This window comes from Bos indicus, chromosome 27 (assembly GCF_029378745.1).
Source record: "Bos indicus isolate NIAB-ARS_2022 breed Sahiwal x Tharparkar chromosome 27, NIAB-ARS_B.indTharparkar_mat_pri_1.0, whole genome shotgun sequence".
In the NCBI taxonomy this organism is placed as follows: domain Eukaryota; kingdom Metazoa; phylum Chordata; class Mammalia; order Artiodactyla; family Bovidae; genus Bos; species Bos indicus.
In genome coordinates, this window is record NC_091786.1 from 17,020,287 (window position 1) to 17,044,187 (window position 23,901).

Consider the following 23,901-nt stretch of genomic DNA (forward strand, 5'->3'; position numbering starts at 1 on the left):
TCCGACTCTGTGATCCCATAGACTGTAGCCCACCAGGCTCCTCTGTTCATGGGATTCTCCAGGCAAGAATGCTCGAGTGGGCTGCCATTTCCTTCTCCTCTATTAGATGGGTTTCCCAACGTTTTCTGAAGTTACCAGCTGGCAAAACTGATCTAGCTGAAAATTTATAAAGACTTTGGATATATTTACACTAATACTTTAAAAATATTTTTATTTTGTAGGCTACAATGCAAGGATTAAAAAATTTTTTATCTTCTGGACATTACACTTCAAATGTCCATATTTATCCACCTGGTGTGTGGAGATAGCTAAGTCCTCATATTAACCTCTAGACTTCCTATAAGGGCGATTAACTGAGAGATTTAAACCAAAGTCCCTTTTCCACTCTTTTAAAACACGAAGAGTGCTTAGCAGAGCTATATTTAGTGTATATGAGAATTACTATCTAGTGCACTTAAATACAGTGAATTTAAATGAATAATATATAATTTAGGTCAGAATTTTTTTTTTTACAAAGTTAAGTGTATTAAATACATTTCCCTCTAATCTTCAATTATTATTCATGCTGATTTTTTTTTCTCATTCTTGAGTAAAATTAGCTCATTCCAAGTCTTTACTGGGTCCTCCTGATTTTATGGTAGTTGTCACTGGACTCTCAGCTGGGAATTAAAATACTTTATTTAAGTATCAAACATTTTATAGCCTTTTTCTCTCTCTCCCGTAGACCTCCACTTCCCTTATTATCCCTCTATTAAGAAAGACATAATTAATTTCCTCCTAGAAACAATCAATGAGAAGTCATAACTTACCTTTCAAGCTCCAAGCTTCCCTGTTCTTGTCCACTTCCTTATGTTCCAACAAAAATTGTGTAGTTGAGTGATATAATGGTTTGGGGAAAATGATAATTTTTAAAACTTCTTCTTATAAATGTTATTTATAGATTTTCTTTACATTTTTTCTCTAAGTGCCCTTCCCAAGCAGATAATTCACAGATTGTGTTTATCTCCTCTTGCTACTCAAGTTGAAAAAATTTTTTCAGATAACTTGGAGTATGTTAAGCAACTTTGTAAGTCTTTTTAAACAATTTTTTTAAAGGAAGAAAGTAACAAACTTAAAAAAAATTAGAGATGCTGAGATCAGCAGACATTATTATGCAAATCTTTGGAAAATAATCTTCAGACTGGCAAACACTAATGATGCTTCTTCTCCCCACAGATCTATCTTCACTTGATTCGCCAGCCCTATTATTAGAATTTGCTGAGCTTCCCCCTGCCTCAGGACCTTTGAACTTGCTCTTTTTGTACCTGGAATGATCTTCTCTCAAGTTTGCACATGGCTCTCTGCTCTTGTTACTTGGTTCTCGTAATGAAAATAAGATCCTCAGAGGGTCCTTTCCTGACCACCCTAACGCAGGTAACTGCATTCTTCGAAATTACTAGTTATGGTTTCTTTACAAACTTCAGCTCCTAGAGCATTGTAAACAACTGCAAAACATCATTTGGTCCTAGTTCTTTATCTTAACAGAGGATTTTTCTGCACTTTCTCCTATCTTTAACTTAACTACTATGAATTTTTATGAATTTTTTCCTCTGATAATTAAAATCAGTGCAGATCCTTTATACTACCATAGCAGGTATTGTTTGAGCTTTTGGAGTAAAGAAGAGATAGGATACAGGCACTCTCAAATGGGCACATGTACTACGTACCAACATTGTCCTATGTGCCGGGAATGTAGCCGTGAACAAAACAGGCATTTTTAGGGGAAACATGAACTTAAGGACAACTTTCATATGACAGGATATTGAAAATGAAATAATAAGGGCAAACATAAAGATATGCTTCTGAGGAGTCATAACAGACAGCAGTAACAAGGAAAAGTGAGAGATACGGGGAGTTTACAAAGTAGGTCCAGATGAGTTCTCGAGGGTAGCCTTATACTATGGTAGATTTCTTTTGAAAATATGTGCAAAAATCTTGCTGCCACTGTTGCAGCACTTGAACCTAACATCTAATATATTTACAGGGCTATTCCCCTCCCGATACTGCCAGTGTGAGCTCTGATCCCCTTTGGCGTGGGAGTGATGAAAGGATGCTGTAAGGTATGGAGAGATTTGTAGATTTCTCAGATTCCTCTCTCCAGAACAATGCAATTTCCTAAACACTGCAGCTCGTCATGTTCCAGCAAGACTTCAGTATTGCTCAGATGACAGATTTGTGTTCCCTTCTTAAGTGAGATGTTGAGTGTGATGTGGTTAGGCTGAAAGGGATTAATACAAAATAGGGTATGGGTTGGTTATAGAGCTGAGAGAAATTTGAGTTGGAATGTAGTTGGTGATTGTTGTGCAAATTTCTGTTCGATGGTTGAAGCAAAAAACATGGCAAGGGAGCCAGATTTGCCCCTTGGCATTAGAGTGATCCCTGGGAATTTGTCATCAATTGGAGGATGGTTTTTAATTCTAATTTTACCTGTGTGAGAGTGGTCAGGACATGTTATTGTGCTCTTGACCAGGTGATGATATTTATAAGCCATGTCTACACATGATCCAGTCTCTCAAAATCATGTTGAAAGGAAACACTAATCTGACTCCAGAAGCTCTGAGGCATCATTTTTGCTTTTCACCTTCTTAACAAATCCAGCCAGGCCATTTCACTCTGTCCATGACATAGGAGGTTTTATCACAAATGCTTTCAAATATAATCTCCTCTTTCAATATTATACATTCATGAAAACCACACATCACAAAAGTAAAAATGTCCTGTTCCTTCATGCCACTTTGCTCCTCTGCTTCACTTGTTCCCCCCACCTCATAAGCCTCACTCACACTCTCATGCACCGTGTCCACCACACCTCAGTCACCAGACCCTCTGCCCTGCGACTCTTCAGCATTCTCTTGCTCTTGGTACAGCTACTGGGAAAGCGCAGTATCACAGGCGGCCTGCTGTTTGGATTGGAGCTACAGAGAAGAAGTCAAGAGATGGCCTTTCAAACAAGAATCTTTGGAATTCAGGAGAGAAAGGCTGTGAATACTGGCACAGTGATAATTTTTTTTTTCCTATTGCATTGTTATTATGGCAGTAACATTGTGCAGATAGCTTTGGGAACTGGAGGATGAAGCCAGAAGGTGGGGGGAATAGAGTGTTCCTGGTATATGTGGAAAGCGTGTGCTATTGTAAAATGCTCCAGTGAGTCACGGAGTAGCCTAGTTGATTTGTTCGTTGGTTATACAGCACCACGTTTTATTCAGGAGTTCACTTAAAATATTTAGTCTTCATCCTTTTTGTTTTTTAAAGGATTTTTAAAGTATGTATTTGTTTATGGATGCACCGGGTCTTTGTAGCTGCATGTGGGCTTTCTCTAGTTGTAGCCAGCGGGGCTTCTCTTCATGGAGGTGCCTGGCTTCACAGGGAAGTGGCTTGTCGTTGCAGAGCACAGGCTCTCGGTGCACAGGTTTCAGCAGCTGCAGCACATGGGCTTCAGCAGTGGTGATGCACAGGCTTAGTTGCTCTGCGGCACGAGGGGTCTTCCTGGACCAGGGATCAAACCTGTGTCCCCTGCATTGGCAGGCAGAGTCTCATCCACTGTACCACAAGGGAAGCCCTGGTCTTTATCTTATAAGGAGAGATAACAACATGAGGCATGAAATTTCGTTTGAAAAAGGACTGAAGGGAACATCCTAAAACTAGGTGAGTTAAGATATTCTGTGGTTAAACAGCCATAACTCAAAAGAGTTATTTCTGAAGGTCTGGTATGAAGAAGGTAATCTTTCAAATGACATTTATATTCACAGGAAGAATCTCATGGTCCAGGGATAGAAATTGATCAAGGATGAAATCTGAGGATAAAGATGATCAGAGAGACAGAGAGATGCAGAGATAGAGAAAAGAACTAAGCATGGGGGAAAAGTGGCTTCTAGATTCCCAAATCTGTCCCAACAGCAACATATAATTTGACCATTAAAAAATAATTTAAAAAAAAGCTTAGGAAAAGCAGTGTGGACAAATGCAATTTTATAGAACATAATTTCGCTGAAAGCAATTTAGTTAAAAGCAAGTTGGTCAGCAGGTCATTTTGGCTGAAATGATGATGGGCTTTAAATGAGAATTCCTAGACACTGCTTTTTTTTTTTTTTTTTTTTTAGTATTAGTTATATTTGGTGCACCTTGGGACATTTTGCAGACCTTAATAAATCATTACATGTTCTTTTCCATTGATAGGTATTTTTCTACTTTTTTGTCTTTTAATATTTAATATCATTTCAGTCATGTTCTCTCATATTTAACCAATCAATTCACCTTAGTCTCAGTCTTTTTGTTTTCACATTTCAAATTCATAATAAAATTATTTCTGCACACTCTGTTTAAGTTATGAAGATGTTGGAATAAAGTAAATATCATTTGGTAAATTGCCTGAATAAATTATGGTAGGTTACAAAATAATGGTACGATCCCCATTTTGCTAACAACCGAGATACAAATATTTAAATAATATATAATAAACATACTTTGTATTTAGAAAGCAATTTGTACAGATAATTAAAAGGTTAATAGTTTGCATAGGTAAGATTATACAGCTTTGTGCTCCCTTTTATATTTTTCTATTTTAAAATGCTTAAAAACTTGTATTTTTGAAATAGAAAATTATGTTTTTCCATTTTAAATAAAATATACATTTCTCTTTAAATATGGAAAAATAGGAAAATAAGCCAATAATGAATCAATTTAAAAAAACTGAAATTTGAAGGATAGAATTTTTCTACTTTGAAAATAACAATTTAAAGGCAGTTATGCCTATTCTTCTTTTCACAGATATTTGTAAGGCCTCCCCAGACAGCCATTCTGCTTTTCTGCATTTCTTTTCCATGGGGATGGTCTTGATCCCTGTCTCCTGTACAATGTCACGAACCTCAGTCCATAGTTCATCAGGTACTCTATCTATCAGATCTAGTCCCTTAAATCTATTTCTCACTTCCACTGTATAATCATAAGGGATTTGATTTAGGTCATACCTGAATGGTCTAGTGGTTTTCCCTACTTTCTTCAATTTAAGTCTGAATTTGGCAATAAGGAGTTCATGATCTGAGCCACAGTCAGCTCCTGGTCTTGTTTTTGTTGACTGTATAGAGCTTCTCCATCTTTGGCTGCAAAGAATATAATCAATCTGATTTTGGTGTAGACCATCTGGTGATGTCCATGTGTAGAGTCTTCTCTTGTGTTGTTGGAAGAGGGTGTTTGTTATGACCAGTGTGTCAGACTTTAATTTTTTGGGTCCCAAAATCACTGCAGATGGTGACTGCAGCCATGAAATTAAAAGACGCTTACTCCTTGGAAGGAATTATGACCAACCTAGATAGCATATTGAAAAGCAGAGACATTACTTTGCCAACAAAGGTCCGTCTAGTCAAGGCTATGGTTTTTCCAGTGGTCATGTATGGATGTGAGAGTTGGACTGTGAAGAAGGCTAAGCACCGAAGAATTGATGCTTTTGAACTGTGGTGTTGGAGAAGACTCTTGAGAGTCCCTTGGACTGCAAGGAGATCCCACCAGTCCATTCTGAAAGAGATCAGCCCTGGGATTTCTTTGGAAGGAATGATGCTAAAGCTGAAACTCCAGTACTTTGGCCACCTCACGCGAAGAGTTGACTCATTGGAAAAGACTCTGATGCTGGGAGGGACTGGGGGCAGGAGGAGAAGGGGACGACAGAGGATGAGATGGCTGGATGGCATCACTGACTCGATGGATATGAGTCTGAGTAAACTCCGGGAGTTGGTGATGGACAGGGAGGCCTGGCATGTGGCAATTCATGGGGTCGCAAAGAGTTGGACACGACTGAGCGACTGAACTGAATGCCTATTCTGTTTATCTGACTCTATTTTCCTTTTTGTACAAGTGGAAAAAAAATTAAGCAGTTTCGTTTTTTTTTAATGTAAGCCACTTTTGTTTGCTATATGAGTTAATCTAATGTCAGGCAATGGCACCCCACTCCAGCACTCTTGCCTGGAAAATCCCATGGACGGAGGAGCCTGGTAGGCTGCAGTCCATGGGGTCACTAAGAGTTGGACAAAACTGAGCGACTTCACTTTCTCTTTTCACCTTCATGCATGGAGAAGGAAATGGCAACCCACTCCAGTGTTCTTGCCTGGAGAATCCCTGGGACGGGGGAGCCTGGTGGGCTGCCGTCTATGGGGTCACACAGAGTGGGACACGACTGAAGTGACTTAGCATAGCAATGTCAGTAAAGAATCTGCCTGCCAGTGCAGGAGACATGAGTTCAATCCCTGGGTTGGGAAGATCCCCTGGAGGAAGAAATGGCAACCCATTCCAGTATTTTTGCTTGGGATATCCCATGGACAGAGGAGCCTGGTGGGCTACAGTCCATGGGGTCTCAAAAGATTCAGAGATGGCTGAGTGACTGAACAACAACGTTTCTCCATGAAAGCTGAAAGAGTGGGCATTATCTAAGAATGGATTAGAAGTATAGGTAAAAAATAATGAAATAAGCAGAGAATGCCTAATAATTGTTATTGCAAAATTAGAGGAAAATTTTGCTTAGAAACTAACATACAGGAAAAATTCAAATGTCTAGCAACATGAAACAAAATAGCCTAAATAAAATATGGTAAGGTAAAAAAACAATGCTGTATAAATTTTACTGACAAAACATCAATGTTTATATATGATATAATACACATTGCATTTTAGAAAATTATCTGTACAATATTACAAAGGTCAATAGGTGGTTGCACAATATTTAACAAAATAACAGTTCTTATATGTATTCATTTTTGTGCAAATTGTTGAGTTAAATAGCTTATTTTCAGCTAACCTGAATTCAGCCAAATTTAAGCAGTTTTTTCCTATCAGCTACATTATTGCTTGTATCACGCATCAGGCAGTCCTGGGATACTAGAAATCATGGCTAAAGTTTTAATCTAGAAAACAAATCTTCCACAATCTGATAGAGCTAACTGAACTGGCAAGAGACGGAGTGCACGGGCATAGGAACTTACTAGACAGACATATTGAGAAACACATAACTGAATTTAAAGGAATCTTCTGGATGCGTTCTGTAGATTGAAGGACAGCGTATGTAATTTCTAGGCCTTTCTTTCCCTTAGGGAAAATATAATGTCCAAGTATCTTTAGTACACACTTGCTCACTTCTGTTACAGGAGGCATCTATAAGGATATTCACACCAGGATGATCTAAAACATATTCATAGATTGATGTAAATATTATAACTTTTCATCAGTAAGTGAATGGTTAGACAATATCCTAAACTATATTAAACTACTCTGTGGTAGCTGAGAAAGCAATATTTCCATATTTATATTTTTCAAATAAAACATGGAAACATTTTAAGACCTAAATTTTGCATAAATATTTGATTCCATTTATACTGAAACACAGTTATTCTAAATTATGTAACATTTTATCCATTTATGAATGAATCTGTTGTTGTTCAGTGGCTAAGTCCTGTCCAACTCTTTGCAACCCCATGGACTGCAGCACTCCAGGCTCCTCTGTCCTCCACTATCTCCTGGAGTTGGCTCAGATTCATATCCGTTGAGTTGGTGATACTATCTAACCATCTCATCCTTTGCCACTCCTTTCTTTTGCCTTCAATCTTTCCCAGGATCACAGTCATTTCCGGTGAGTTGGCTCTTTGCATCAGGTGGCCAAAGTATTGGAGCTTCAACAACTGTCCTTCCAATGAATCCATCTATGTAAATGCATAAAGAAACATTCTAAAGTCACAAAGTACACTGCTTTTATTCCTTCTGGGGAGGGAAATAAGATTGGTAGCAATAGTGGAGGGTTTGGAATTTTACCAAATATATTTCAGTATTGTTTGCATTGATTCTAAATAAATATATTTTTGTATTGCTAGCAGATGTAGCAGGTATAGAAGACTTGAGTAGCTCAAATAAATGAACTAAATGGAAGAGCATTAAATCTTTTAAATATTTTAAATACTTAACATCTAATTGAGTCTTCGAAGTGGTACCTCCTCTGAAAGATATAACTTCCCTACTCCCCCAAAACACACACCACAAGGAGGAAAAGGAGAAAATAACATTCATTGAAAATCTACAACATGTTCAGAAATTTCTTATGCTTACAAAGATTTGTTTCCTTGCTACTAGAAATTATGTCCCTAAAACTATTAAGGAACCTGCCTACCACTGCAGGAGATGTAAGAGATGTGGATTCGATCCCTGAGTTGGGAAGATCCCCTGGAGGAGGTTATGGCAACCCGCTCCAATATTGATGCCTGGAGAATCTCATGGACAGAGGAGTCTGGCAGGCTAGGTCCGTACGGTGTTGCAAAGAGTTGGACACAACTGAAGCTACTTAGCACACACACACAGGCTAAATATTAGGCTTCTCTGGTGGCTCGGATGGTAAAGAATCTGCCTGCAATTTAAGAAACCCAGGTTCAATCCCTGAGCTGGGAAGATCCCCTGGAAAAGGGAATGGTTACTCACTCTAGTATTCTTGCCTGGAGAATCCCATGGACAGAGGAGCCTGGTGGGCTACAGTTCATGGGGTCAACAGAGAGTTGGACACAACTGAACAACTAACACTTTTCAGGCTAAATATTACCATAGTATTTCCACGTTTTAGACATGAATTGAAAAATGTTAGAATTTTCATTGAGTCAGAAAAAGAATTCTCATAAGCATTTCTTTTATATGACTTTTCTCTTGAAAGTGTTGAGTGATGACCACTGCTAATGAATTAGGACGTAATGCCTAGCTAGTTGGAGTTTTCTTTCAATGATGAATACATTTAAGTATCTCAGGTTGATGAATTCTTGTCTACATATGCAAGATGGATTAGTCAATTATCTAATAAATCAGGGTGATAAACCTATTACAGAGTAAAGATGGGGGTGAGCGTTATTTCTATTTCTGAGATTGATGGCTTATATTAGTAAAATTTACTGTCTTCTTAATTTTTCCTGGCACAGGATAACCAAACAAATACTTTTCTTAATGGGTCAGAGTCTTGCCTATAGAAAGCCCTCAATCAATACTTGTTGCACAAAATTGAACTTGACATAGAGATGTTTTCAAAACATGCTGTATTCACCTAAAATGCTATCATTTTGTCTATTTTATGTACTACTATATTTAATTTACTCTTTAAAAGGTAAAAAAAAATACATTTTTAATGAATTAGTCAACAATTTTTGAACCAGAAGATAGCAGAGAACAACAAATCTGTGGAGGAGGTTCTTGAATGGTTTGATTCAAAGTTGAACAATGAATGGACAACGACAAAAATCCCTAGGCATCTTCTACACAAGCTCCTCAGAGATTCTGCAGTTTGAGGGTACCTGACTGGCTTTTGCGTTGTTCACATTTTCCTCTCTATCAGGGTTATATAGCTAATCACATGTATCTCAGATCTGAAGGGGTTATTCTTTTCTCCCAGCCTTTTCCAGGGTGTACCACTATACCATCCTTATCTTAAAGGGAAGAGAAAACCCAAAGTCTTCCCAAAATCAATGGGATTCATAAGAGATTTAACAGCGTTGCTGAATAGAAGATTCAAGGTATTAAAGTCAATTTTATTTTTATATATTAGCAAATAATGCTTAGGATTTGCTGAATAAGAGATAGCACATACAAATGCAGCAAAAATGTGTCATAAGAATAAAATTAAAAGCAATATATGAGTCTCTTATGAAGAATAGAATGATATTAGCTGAATGAAATCAAAGAAGACCTAAATAAATGAAAAATTAGACCATGTATATTGATAGGGAGAGCTCAGTATCATAAATCTGTCAGTTTTCCCCCGGATTGGTCCACAGATTCTTGGTATTGCCAGTAAAATTTTCAAAATGGTTCTTTGGAACCTATATGACTTAAATGTAAGATTAAAACAGAGCAAGAAAACTTGCAAACGGGACACAATATCAGCCACACATTAAACTGTAGCTAATAAAAGTGTAAAGAACATATAAAATTGAATATATAAGCAAACAACCCAATAGAACAATATGTAAAAGTGCGAACAGGCAGTTCAGGATAGAGGACTCATTAATGGCTCAGTTCAGTTCAGTTCAGTTGCTCAGTCGTGTCCGACTCTTTGCAACCCCATGAATTGCAGCACACCAGGCCTCCCTGTTCATCACCAACTCCTGGAGGATACAAAAAACTGTTACTTAGGAATCAGATGAATAATGATAAAATCACAACTGACATTTGACATCCAACTTTCTGGAATAATTTTTAAATCTAAGATTATAGGTGTTCAGAAGATTAGGTTCTCATTAATCTTGTTAATCTCATTAATCTCATTAACCAGTAGTTCTTTGGGAAAAATTTTGACTTTACCTAGTTAAAGTATATATGTATATTACCTAAAAACAGCAATTCCACTCTGGAATATACTTTAAAGAAACTTTTTTGCTATATGTACCAGAAGATATGTACAATAATGGTCATGGCTGCATTTGCACAAAAGCAATAACCTGGAAGCAACTCTTTGCCTTCTAAGAACAGAATAAAAAAATTAGATTCCCAAATTTATGCATGCAGCTCAAAAGGTTAATATTGAGAAATAAAAGAAAATCACACAAATCTCCACATATATTGTAGTGTGATTCAATCATTATAAAAGGGGAATTCAGTTCAGTTCAGTTCAGTTGCTCAGTTGTGTCTGACTCTTTGCGACCCCATGAATTGCAGCACGCCAGGCCTCCCTGTCCATCACCAACTCCCGGAGTTCACCCAGACTCACATCCATCGAGTCAGTGATGCCATCCAGCCATCTCATCCTCTGTCGTCCCCTTCTCCTCCTGCCCCCAGTCCCTCCCAGCATCAGAGTCTTCCAATGAGTCAACTCTTCACATGAGGTGGCCAAAGTACTGGAGTTCAGCTTTAGCATCATTCCTTCCAAAGAAATCCCAGGGCTGATCTCCTTCAGAATGGACTGGTTGGATTTCCTTGCAGTCCAAGGGACTCTTAAGAGTCTTCTCCAACACCACAGTTCAAAGCGTCAATTCTTCGGCACTGAGCCTTCTTCACAGTCCAACTCTCACATCCATACATGACCAAAGGAAAAACCATAGCCTTGACTAGACGGACCTTTGTTGGCAAAGTAATGTCTCTGCTTTTCAATATGCTATCTAGGTTGGACATAACTTTCCTTCCAAGGAGTAAGCGTCTTTTAATTTCATGGCTGCAGTCACCATCTGCAGTGATTTTGGAGCCCCCCAAAATGAAGTCTGACACTGTTTCCACTGTTTCCCCATCTATTTCCCATGAAGTGATGGGACCGGATGCCATGATCTTCGTTTTCTGAATGTTGAGCTTTAAGCCAACTTTTTCACTCTCCACTTTCACTTTCCTCAAGAGGCTTTTGAGGGAAGCCTCTTCACTTTCTGCCATAAGGGTGGTGTCATCTGCATATCTGAGGTTATTGATATTTCTCCTGGCAATCTTGATTCCAGCTTGTGTTTCTTCCAGTCCAGCGTTTCTCATGATGTACTCTGTATATAAGTTAAATAAGCAGGGTGACAATATACAGCCTTGACGTACTCCTTTTCCTATTTGGAACCCGTCTGTTGTTCCATGTCCAGTTCTAACTGTTGCTTCCTGACCTGCATACAGATTTCTCAAGAGGCAGGTCAGGTGGTCTGGTATTCCCATCTCTTTCAGAATAGCATACTGTTTAGTAACATTCATATTTTTACATAACTATAAAAAATCAACAGAATAGCAAGGCTATTGATCATGTACAATGGTACCTAAGTAGATATGTGTCTTACCATGCTTTAAATATCATATATATTGACATATATTTAAAAATAATATTAAATAATGTTAAAAAATTAATGAAACTACAACATGAATTCTTTTGTTGGCAAGTTACATTGAGAGAGTTGAGAAGTTTTCTCCTCTCTGTATTTAATGTTTAATGTTAAATATAGACTCATGAGGGCCTCCCTCGTGGCTCAGCTGGTAAAGAATCTGCCTGCAATGCGGGAGACATGGGTTTGATTCCTGGGTGGGAAGATCCCCTAGAGAAGGGAACAGCTACCCACTCCAGTATTCTAGCCTGGGAAATTCTATGGACAGAGGAGCCTGGTGGGCTCCAGTCCCTGATATCGCAAAGAGTTGAACACGACTAAGTGACACACACACACACACACACACACAGACTAATGCTTGGTTAAATTACTTAAATATTGCATTTTCAAGCTTCCTTGACTGCTTGTTAAAAACTCACAAATATCTATTTTTATGTCATTTCAATGCTATATATTAGCATATTCCAAAAAACAGTGAGTTAATGTTGGACTCACACTTGGTTTTCCTGTTTTAAAAAAATATTTTCTTATTTAAAAAAAGCATACTGTAGTGTAATACCAAGTCATTTCGGGCAGGTGAGGGGTGTGTGGTGGGTTAGTGGCTGGACTTCCTGGGAATGAGCAGATCCTAGCATATGTTAGGTGAAGATCTGTTCACAGAAGAAACTTGTGATATGTGTGGGTTCCCTGTTGCTCCTTGAAACAGTGAGGAAGACCCGCTCCGGACGGCCTGGGGTGATGGGAGGTAGGACAGAGAGCAGACCATCAGCCAGATGGACACTGTTCAGTATAAAAGCAACCACTGACTCCAGGCACCAGTCTGGATGGGCCATTATCCCACCTCGTGTTACAATGTATCCAGCCCAAAGACCAAGGGTTCCTTGGTAGCTCAGTTGGTAAAGCAACTGCCTGTAATATGCGGGAGACCTGGGTTCAATCCCTGAGTCGGGAAGATCCCCTGGAGAAGGAAATGGCAACCCACTCCAGTACTCTTGCCTAGAAAATCCCATGGATGGAGAGGCCTGGATGCTACAGTCCATGGGGTCGCAAAGCGTCGGACACAACTGAGCGACTTCACTGGTTCAAAGAGGGAAGACAAAGAACAGTAACTGAAGAATAGACGCTGAGATCTTTGAGGCTCAGTCCTTCTTAATGTGGAGAATTAGTGGTTGGGTGAAGCCACCCTGTAAAGCCTGGGTCATCAAACATCAGCAAGCTTATTTTTAAGTCATCATTATTTTTTTTTTCACTGTGACACATCTGACTGGAAATCACTGCTTGGCAAAACAGCAAGTCACATATTGAGCTACAAGTAAAATATGCTATTTTTTTTTTTTTTTACTATTTTATAAAGGATTTCACAGCAGAAGAAATTACTATCACTGATTTGCAGGAAGAATAATAGAGAAAACACGTATGTTGTGGACTGACTAATCTTGACCGCTCTTTTAAAAGCAAGAAGAAAGCATTATTGCTGAGACAGCTTCAAGGAGGTCTTTAGCATGTAAAGAAAGCATGCGAGAATTAATAGCAGTTGGGCTAAGACTTGGGAGAACCATGGAATTACGAGAATAAAAAAGAAAAACAGGTAAGAAATCTCTTCTATTTCATCTGAGAAGCTCGGAATGGAATACCTTCTCTTAGATAATGGGAGAGAGCAGTTTGATGCCGGCAGAAAATCGTACTAAGTGCTCATTACTTTTAACTGTGCAATTTAAATACTCATGTGCATCAATGGAAGGAAGATTTAAATAGCAAGCTTCATTGCTATTTGCTCCTAAAAGAAACTGATGCCAACAGATTACTGCTTTTCATTTAAGTCAACATGGGGATGAACAGCAGTTTTGTAGTTTGAGGAGAGGGGCATGTGGGAAAACTGAAATGTGAACAAAACAACAGTTGGGCTTTCTTTTATTGTTTATTGGCACTCTGGGAATCCTCTGCAGCTTTGTCTTTCATGGTTGCTTAATAAATAAAAATACAGTACATAGCCTACACATTTGGGGGGTGATTCACAGAATGGCACTAACTCACCTAAGGGACCCTGCCTGGCTTAGTCCAGGGAGCACATCTTCTGAACATCTGGAACCACACTGGCAGTTTCCCCATAGGCCATGGGTTTGAGTTGTTTTGCTAATCATTTACACAGACCAGCTGAAATTATGTAGCCATCTGTATTCTTATACACTGAGATTGAGTAAAATGAATTTAGTCTTGAAAGCATTCATCCTTGATACCCCCTTCACACTGATTTTTATCCTTTTCAAACAACCGTGGGGTCTGGGACACAGTGGACACTGCTCATCCGGGAAGCCCATCCATTCTCGTTTGCTTGCTGCCCACTACTCTGCCTTCTCAGTACTGTCCCCGCAAAGGACCATGGACACTCTAATATTGCTGGGCAAGCAGGCTCTGGAGTGAGGCTGCCTGGGTTGAAATCTCCACTTTGTTATCTGCTGGTGATGGTGGGCAAATGACTTTGTGTCTTGGTGCCTAATTCCTCACCTTGACAATTTCTAAGGAAAAGAATATATTCTTTAAAAAAAATTACTTATTTGGCCATCCCAGGTGTTGCAGCGTGTGGGATCTAGTTTTCAAACCAGGGATCGAACCCTGGCTCCCTGTATTGGGAGCATGAAATCTTAGCCACTGCACCATCAGGAAAGTCCCAAGAATACATTCTCATTAGATCGCCATGAGGAAGAAATGAACTCAGCAGGTTGCTTTGCATGTACCAAGTACTCAATAAGTAGTGGGTATAATTAGCAACACCATTATTTTATTCCATCCTAAATGGAATAATTTACTTCTGGCAGGCAGGACTCCCTCAATCAGGATGAGTGTCAGCTATTAGTGACATAAGAAACTAGAACTCAGAAGCCAAAGTGTTTCCCGGAGATGGGAGGTAATCTCTAGGGGAGGTGCAGAATATGGAAACTCTTTAGATGGCATTCACAATATCGCGATCACGGTAATGTCATGAATGCCAGGTGATATTTAACTGAAACTAGAGTGGGAGAAAAACTGACAAAGGAAATTTAAAGACAGATGACTCAAAAGCATGCATTACCTCAAAGGGCAAGTTTAGGTAAAAGATACATTGATGTTTTAGGAACCTGGAGGTTTTGGTAGCAAGGGGTAGAAGGCAGCATGTCACAGGGTGAAAGGATTTCTGACTTTGGCAGAAAGGCAGTCAGTATTATATGAAGAAAAACAGTGGAGTCATTAAGTTATTTGAGGTCATGAGGAAAAATCACTCAAGTAAAATATATTTTGCAAACAATATTTATAAGAGTTCTAAAGGTGTCAGTTCATTTCTGGATATCAGCTAATGAAATGGCTGAGACAAGACAACTGGATTTTTTTGATGATGCTTTGAGAAAGATGGTTTATTTGATTACTGGAAATTAAATTTGTTAATAGGAGATTTGCCTGGCTTGAAACATATATATGCTATTCTCTATATAATTTAAAAGAAGATTTTAGTTGAGTTTTACATACTAATAGAGGAGAAGGCAATGGCAGCCCACTCCAGTACTCTTGCCTGGAAAATCCCATGGACAGAGGAGCCTGATAGGCTGCAGTCCACGGGGTAGCTAAGAGTCGGGCGTGACTAAGCGACTTCACTTTCACTTTTCACTTTTATGCATTGGAGAAGGAAATGGCAACCCACTCCAGTGTTCTTGCCTGGAGAATCCCAGGGACAGGGGTCCCTGGGGTCGAACAGAGTCGGACACGACTAAAGTGATATAGCAGCAGCAGCAGCAGCAGCATGTACTAATAAGGATGTTAAATGAAAATGTTCAACAATTATGTAGGAAGAGTTTTCTCTTCAATGTCATTGCCTATCATTGTCATCATTATCCCTCCAGAATATTTCTTTGTGCATATTGCAGTTGTGAGACAGGAGAGGGACCCCAAGAGAAGCTGGTCTTTCCTTCCACTTTGGTGATCTAGTTCCCAATATTTCACCTGCCCATTGGCTCTAATGCATCCAGATAGAAAGTTATTTGATAGAATTAGGCTTTGCCCTTCTAAAAATTTAGAAGCTTCTTTAAAAATGCAGTTCCCTAGCTGGGCAGCAGAAGTTGGCCAAACTAAGAACAGAAAGTGTAGTGAGTATTGGTTTAAAAGAACACTCCCCTTTGGACAGGTAGAGCTATGGAAGCATTGAGGATGAGAAGCCAGCTCCAAAGGAAGAGAAAATAAAGAGCCATGGTGTTTTGAGCATGCGTCCTGAGTGAAGTAAGACATGTATATATTCAATTTCTGACTTTGACATTTTCTAGTTGGGTAAATGGCCGTGGGGGAGTTCATTGAACAAACTAAGCTTCCTAGTTTTCCATGTGAAAAATGAGGATTTCAGTTTTTGTTGTGAGCATCCTGAAATAAATACTTGCCTATCATCATTATTAAATAACTCATTAAGTTACTTATAACATGGCTTACTTTGCGAGAAGTACTATAGACAGCCATAGGCTGACAGTATGTATCAGTTCAGTCAGTCAGTCGTGCCTGACTCTTTGCGACCCCATGAATCACAGCATGCCAGGCCTCCCTGTCCCTCACCAACTCCATAGTATGTATAGCATGGATATAAATACTTTGATAATGTGAAGACAGTGGAAAGGAAATACAAATTCAAATTCACAGCAGTAGTCAGAAGACCACTGGCAGACGCATATGCAGCCTTCAGCCAGACCTGTAGTCTTCTAGACCCACTTCATGCTGCTTAGGGGTCTTGGTTGGCTACATCCTGGCCCTGGTTAATGTGCTCCACTTCCCTGGGCTATGTTGTTGCTTCTCAAGCTCTAGAGGACAAATGCGCTCACATTATTATCTGACTAGTTTTACATTTCTCCTAGAAACTGTTCTGAATTTTCAATTTGGTGTCAACAATTAAAAATCAATTGGATTTCTTTCTCTTCATGCATTTGTTTCTGGTAAGGCCATGAATAGGCACATTTTAAGGCTTTTTAAATGAAAAAGCAAAGAAAAATTATAGAAAGAGATTAAAAGTCCACTTTCATTTTCCTCTAATCTTCTTGCCTTTCGCTAGTCCTCTTCCTGCTCTTCCCCTCCCCTCTGCAGTTAACAAATCACTTATCAAATTTACTTATCAGTATCTTGAATGTCTTAAATGAACAAACATATTCTCTCAATCACAGTACTTGGATAACCAAATGTCCTTTTTATAGTCATGTTAACCATAGCTTTGGATTTAATTGTACTGAAAATCCTATCCCACTGAATTAAATATCACACTTCAATATCAACCCTGCACTGAAAGCTCCGATCATGAATTGGTGTAATTTTAACCTTCTGAGAGAACTGGTTGGAGTGGAGTCTCTAACCAGCCAGGACATGCTTGGACTTTCAGAAACCTTCTTTGAAGGGTGTTTGATTACTTTCAGGGGTTAGAGCTGTCCTTTTGTCCTGACAAAGCTCACTTTTCCATTCTTGCTGCCAAAATTTTTGACCATTGTGGGATTTTCCAAACTATTGCTTGGAATTTAAATTAAAGGTCTTAGGCAATTTCAGCTTTACAATGCCATGTAACAGATAGAATGGAGGTTGAGGCTGAATTCTGCCAGTGAGCAAGTTAGGTCAGATCTGCACAGCTATGGGTGAATACGGATAAAACTGAAACCTTTGGGTTTTTCCACTTCACTATTACTTTCTAAGTCTGCAAAAAAGGCAGAATCTGTCTTCCTATTGCTGGGAGAAAAATTATTCTAGAATTTTTTAACAGCTTCACAGATCCTCAGAGTTTTTAGGAAATACAGTGGATGTTTAATTAATTTGTGGGGGCTTCCCAGGTGGCCCATTGGTAAAGAATTTGCCTGCTAATGCAGGAGATGAAGCTTCAATCCCTGGGTGGGGAAGATCCCCTGGAGTAGGATATGGCAAACCACTCCAGTATTCTTGCCTGGAAAATCCCATGGACAGAGGAGCCTGGAGGGCTGCAGTCCATGGAATCTCAAAGAGTCAGACATGACTGGGTGACCGAGCATGCGTGCACTTGAGTTTAAAAACTGAATCACAGGATTTCCTTCTTAATATGTTGAGTGGAAGTAACTCTATAGGGGCAATTGAAACTTCCCTTATAATTCTTGCTTCCTCAATGTCTCATCTCAAAATATCTTTCTACAGTTCTTTCCCTCCTGCTCAAAGGCTGAATTGACTGTTGACTAGGACAAGGTGGGAATAAGATTATAGAGGATTTAATTACTTTTCTTCCTGCCCCGTCCCCATTCCCCATAGCCCTGAGGAACACGAAGAGAATTGCTGGAGTTCAACCTCTGAAATCTGAAAAACTACAGAAAGATTAAGGGGCCAGAATAGAGGAAATTACAAGTCAGAGAGCCCTTCTAATGAACAGAGGGCGGGGTGGAGTATGGAAGGGAGGCTCCGGAAAAACCTAATCACATGCAAAGAGGGCGCAGCTTTCTTCAAACTTCCAGGCTCAGAGAATGAAACCTGCCCACCAAAGCAAAAAAGATTTTCCAGATCCCTCTTCCTACCCTCCAATCCTTCCTGCCCCAAACCTGGAAGAGCAGAAGTAGCAAGGGAAGTAGAAAGTAGCAGAAGTAGCAAATAGAAAGGGAGGGGTAGGGATAAAGGGGAGACACTGGTCATTTCCCTTCCCTTAGCTATATGGCAGAGGAAAAGGACTATCTTTGAATGAAGATCAAAGTGTTGATTATTTCACGTAACTATACATTTGTTAAAAAATTTAGTTTGTATTTTGTGTCTTAAAAGTCACCACTGGATACTGTATTACCTAAGAATGTTCAGAAAATAATGAGACTGCTTTTTTTTTTTGGTTAATCCAAAAGTAGGATAAAATAGGACCCTAGAAAACCTAATGAAAATAAGAATTTGAATGTTTGCTTTGTTATAAGCATCTCACACTTATCGGGTTTGCATCTCACACTTATCGGGTTTGTTCACTGAACGAGTTACATCTCCAGTTACATCAGGGAATTTGGAGATGCCAAGAATCCTAGAAATCTAGTCTTTCCAGGAAATACTGGGAAAGTATAGAAAATCCAAACCATTTGGAATAGTTTATGTTCAGGGATAAGTATTTGATCAGCTGGAGTACATTGGTCAACAATCAACAGCAGATAAGTAAGGCTAGGAAAGTTAGAAAAAGTATATCATGAGGGTTGAATCTTCACTAGCTTATGCGGTATCTCAAATGATGTCATCTTTCACCTTTTGTCAGAAACAGGTAAATCCTGATGGAGACACAAAAGGATTTTGTGGCACCTTGCTGCTGACTCTTAAATATGGTACAACTTCTCAGTGATAGTTACCTGGATATTCAGGGTCACTCGATACACAAGGTAACAGGTCATATTATAGTTCTTGAGCTCTGCTTTTATTTTTTAAATTTATTTTTTTTTAATTGAATGAGCTCTGCTTTTAAATAGCATGCTTCTTTTTACTGACTCTGCATTTCACATCATTAAATCAGGAAGAAGTTTCACATCTTAAAGCATCACAAGTCTTCCAGTCTGTGATTGCAATTCTTCCCCGAAAAGTCTCCAGTTCCATCACAAATTAGAGAAAAGGTGATTGTCACCATGTAGGTGGGTCGAAAATTATTTGAAGCATGTGTCACATGGGGTATCACTGATTTAAACAGGAAGATAAGGAATAAAAAGTATACTGGCATTTAAATTCATTTTTAAGTGAAAATAACACTACTTTTGAATTGTAATGTTGACTAGGCAGTTGGAGGTATTTGGAGCTTGGAGAAAACAACTGTGTTTGAAATTAAGATTTGGGATTGGTCAACATAAATGTAATTTGGGTTGAAACTATAAGAAAGATGCTCACTTTGAGGTTAACCACAAGATGCCATTGCCAAAGCTGGAGTTGTGAGACAAAACAAAGATAGAAAACCTCAAAGTTAAGGAAAAGAAAACTTTCTTTATTTTGATGACCTGAAATCTTAGGAACCCCTCCCAAAAAATCTTGTGAAAATGCATTAATTATGATCGATCAAGTAAGAACTTGATCATCATTAGCACAAATATTGGTCTTTATATTATTTCTTTTTAAGTTAAAATTAAAAGTATTTGAATAGTGATGGAATGGTTTCACATCCCAGGAAAAATTGCTAATTGTTCATAAACAGTAACTATACTTAAACATATCTAATTTAGAGGTAATAAAACATCTTTGTAAAATATTAGAATGTGAAAACCAGAAAATATTTCTATAACATTAACTTATCCCTGAGATAAAGTATTTACCCTCATAGTCTCAACTTTTCTAAAAGCACATTTTATCCAGAAGCACTGAAATAATTTTAATGATCTAACTGCAAAAATCAGAATCTTTTATAATATCCCTGCCCAGTTACAGTTAAGCTTATATTTTTGAGAATGTATAATTAATAAACACATCCAAAAGTAGGTATCCCTTTTTCCTTCTCTCCCTTTTTCCTTCTCCTTCCAACCTTTCCATCAACAAATAGGTGCATATCTGTGTTCAGTGTATTACACTAGGTGTATTGGCTGATGACAGATAGAGTAATATAAGACATATACAAAGATAATTATAACACAAGGGGGAGTATTTTCTGGTTCATTAGATATGAATTATTGAATGGTGGTTATAAATGTTGAATGAACAAGTTCTCTGTTCATTTCTGATTGATTATGTTTTGGTAGTAATGTAAGACAAATCAGGATGGAATGATGGCTAATTTAAAAAATCACAATGCTATAATTTAAAAAAGGTACACAGGTATATTATGAAGCAAATAAGCTTGCTGTGCACTTTTGAATTTCATATTGATTTACCTTCCTGCAGAATATTTGCAGCACTGTAATTAGTTTTGAACGTTCAGATAATGTTATTGTCAGGCCATGCAGATTTAATTCATGGCGAGCTCGTAGAGCGCGAAGTACATAAAATCCAAGCTGTTGACTGTTAGTTTCGGTAAGTGCATTAGGGCAATTTTTAACAAGTGCTCTTTATTTATTTATCTTGCTGTCCTGGATCTTTGTTGCCGCACAGGCTTTCTGTAGTTGCAGTGAGCAGGGGCTCCTCTCTAGCTGATGTGTCGCAGAGCACGGGCTTAGGGCGTGCGGGCTTCAGTCGTTGCGGCTTGTGGGCTCCGTGGTCGTAGCTGTCAGGCTGCAGAGCACAGACTCAATAGCTGTGCTGCCTGGGCTTAGCTGCTCTGCGGCGTGTGTCTTCTCAATCTGCAGGTGGATTCTTTGCTGTTGAGCCACCAGGGGAGCCCAACAAGTGCTCTTTAGGTAAATCAGATTTTCAGGCTTGATTATGAACCCTTCTAGAGCATTTTTAGGCCAACTAAAATTTAAACAGGGAGATTTGTAGGCCAGTATGTCAATAATGTCTAGCCGGACGTGTCAAGGGAAAAAACAAAAAAACATTTTTTGAGATTTTAAAGTTTAAAACATGGCTTATGATGCCCTAGTCATAATTGAAAAGAATTTCCCAAAGATTATGAATTCACTTAGCAGTGCACACAAATCTTAATTACATAATTATTTGAAGCAACCACTCTAATCCATCTTGTTCATTTTACACTGTTTAAAGGAAACTAATTATGGCTTTTCATTCAAGAAAAGTACAAACTGGTGCCACATTTACTGGGTTCATTCAGCCTAGTACACTCTGCTGCTTAGATGGGCAGGAAGCAGAGGAGGGAAAGAGTGGTCATTATGCTGCTTGCTATAACAGCGTTCTTAAAACTGAACCAACCCTCGTGGAATGTGGAAGGCATGGTGATATTCTTCTACATTAGAAACTGGCAGCAACATGTGGACCAGAGAGCCACAGGCAAGGAGAATAACTTGAAATGGGCCAGTTTTAACTGGGCGAAGGTGGATGTGCAGTGAGAGGAGAATGAAGGACTCGTCAGCACAAGGTACGGGCCAGCCTGATGCCAAGTGAGACAGTAGTGTGTTAACACTCGGGTGCACGGCCCCACATGCAAACAAGGAGCATAATGGAGAGGAAAGCTTTGAACATCTACTTACGCTGGTTCACTCTGAAGAAGGGCAGCTTTGCCTCTCCAAAGACTTCCAGTTGAACTGTAATGACCTGGTGTATGGTCCCTGAAACATACGCTTGGAAAGGATAGACAAATCGGGAGCAAAGGAGCCAAAGGCAGCTATTAGAGTTTGAAGGTTTTAGAGCCTTGGAACCATGGATACAGTCATGGATAATAGCAAGGAGCCCAGGTGGCCCAGAAGGTTCACTCCGGTCTGAAACCCACCAGATGTGGTCTTGGAACAAGTTCATGCCGGATTACTGCCTATGTGAGACACCAATGCAGGCACAAAAAGACCTTGAAGTTATCAGGAAAGGCAGGGCTCAATTTGTGCCTGAAGTGAGAGGTGAGCACAAAAAGCTTGGAAGTGGGGTCACTGCCTGTTGCACAGTCACAAGCTCAGCTCCTATGTGTTATATGCATAGTCACGGCATTTTACAAACCTGACAAGTTTACAGGAAAAACACTGGGATTATTCAATCATTTGATTAAGTATTACAGGGCAGTATGTATCAAATTTTATTTCTAGTTAGCAATACCATACTTTTAAACTACTATTTAATATAGATTTAGTTGATAAAATCTGAAGTGGACCATCATTTGAGGGCATATATGTTATTTTACTCAGTTACCTGTTTTATCTAAAATAAAGCTGGCTTTCTGGATCAAACACAATTAATTTCCATTACTCCTTACACAGGTCATAAAAGGAAACCAGTACCCAATATGTACTGTGCGTCAAAGTGCAGCGTGAGAGTCGCTCAGTCGTGTCCGACTCTGCGACCCCATGGACTGTAGCCCACCAAGCTCTTCTGTCTATGGGATTCTCCAGGCAAGAATACTGGAGCAGGTTGTCATTCCCTTCTCCAGGGGATCTTCCCAACCCAGGGATTGAACCCAGGTCTCCCACCTTGCAGGCAGATTCTTTACTCTCTGAGCCACCAGGGATGCCCCAATATGTACTGTATCATCTTTAAATGGTTGATTTTAGATTGATGAAGCTGTTTCTCTAATTATAAAATTCTCCCACAACTGTTTTCAATGTGTTTTCACTCTTGGATTAAGGTAGGGATAAAATGGCCATTATTTCCTTTTGAAATTGGTATTTTTGAATTTGTACATTGCCATTATTTCTCCTAGCATCTCCTAGTCGCTCAGTCGCGTCTGACTCTTTGTGACCCCATGGACTGTAGCCCACCAGGCTCCTCCATCCATGGAATTTTCTAGGCAAGAGTACTGGAGTGGGTTGCCATTTCCTTCTCCAAGCATCACATGACAGTAATCAGTTAATATTACATTCAAAAATTCTCAATGAGAACATTTATCATGAAATCTATTGATCATTATTAATTGGAATTCTATGACTTTCAATATAACCAACCCATATTGACTAACAAAAAAGAATTTGTTGTACATATCTGTTGAAAGATAATTTTCTGTGTGTCTTTCATTTTTACATGTCTTATGAGCAGAGGCACTGTCTTTTGTGGTTCTTGTACTATGTTTTCAAGGATTTTTTTTTTTTTAATAGCAAACAGCCTTAGAAGATAGAAATAGTGTCACTAAAACAAAAGGCAGATGTGCTTATAATAATAATTGTACCAAATTTATTATACTATACCATACTAATATTATATCATATTACATTATACTATACCATACGGAGAAGGCAACAGCACCCACTCCAGTACTCTTGCCTGGAAAATGCCATGGACGGAGGAGCCTGGGAGGCTGCAGTCCATGAGGTCACTAAGAGTCGGACACAACTGAGTGACTTCACTTTCACTTTTCACTTTCATGCACTGGAGAAGGAAATGGCAACCCACTCCAGTGTTCTTGCCTGGAGAATCCCAGGGACGGGGGAGCCTGGTGGGCTGCCGTCCATGGGGTCGCACAGAGTCGGACACGACTGCAGCAACTTAGCAGCAGCAGCATACCATACTATACTATATTATGTTCCTCTAGAACAAATGGTCAGGCGTATTTACTGCCCATTATAAAAGACTTGAATTCCTAAGCCCAGAGTTCCTCTCC

General features: G+C 39.1%; 1 long non-coding RNA gene across 1 annotated transcript in view; it reads left to right on the forward strand.

Annotated features, from left to right (window-relative positions):
- Positions 1–23,901, forward strand: part of LOC139180229 (uncharacterized) — a 41,412-nt gene that overhangs the window by 8,158 nt on the left and 9,353 nt on the right. The window contains exons 2-4 of the long non-coding RNA XR_011564564.1: positions 1,216–1,413; positions 9,440–9,560; positions 13,180–13,413. This is a non-coding gene — a long non-coding RNA (uncharacterized lncRNA). The remainder of the gene's footprint in view (positions 1–1,215; positions 1,414–9,439; positions 9,561–13,179; positions 13,414–23,901) is intronic.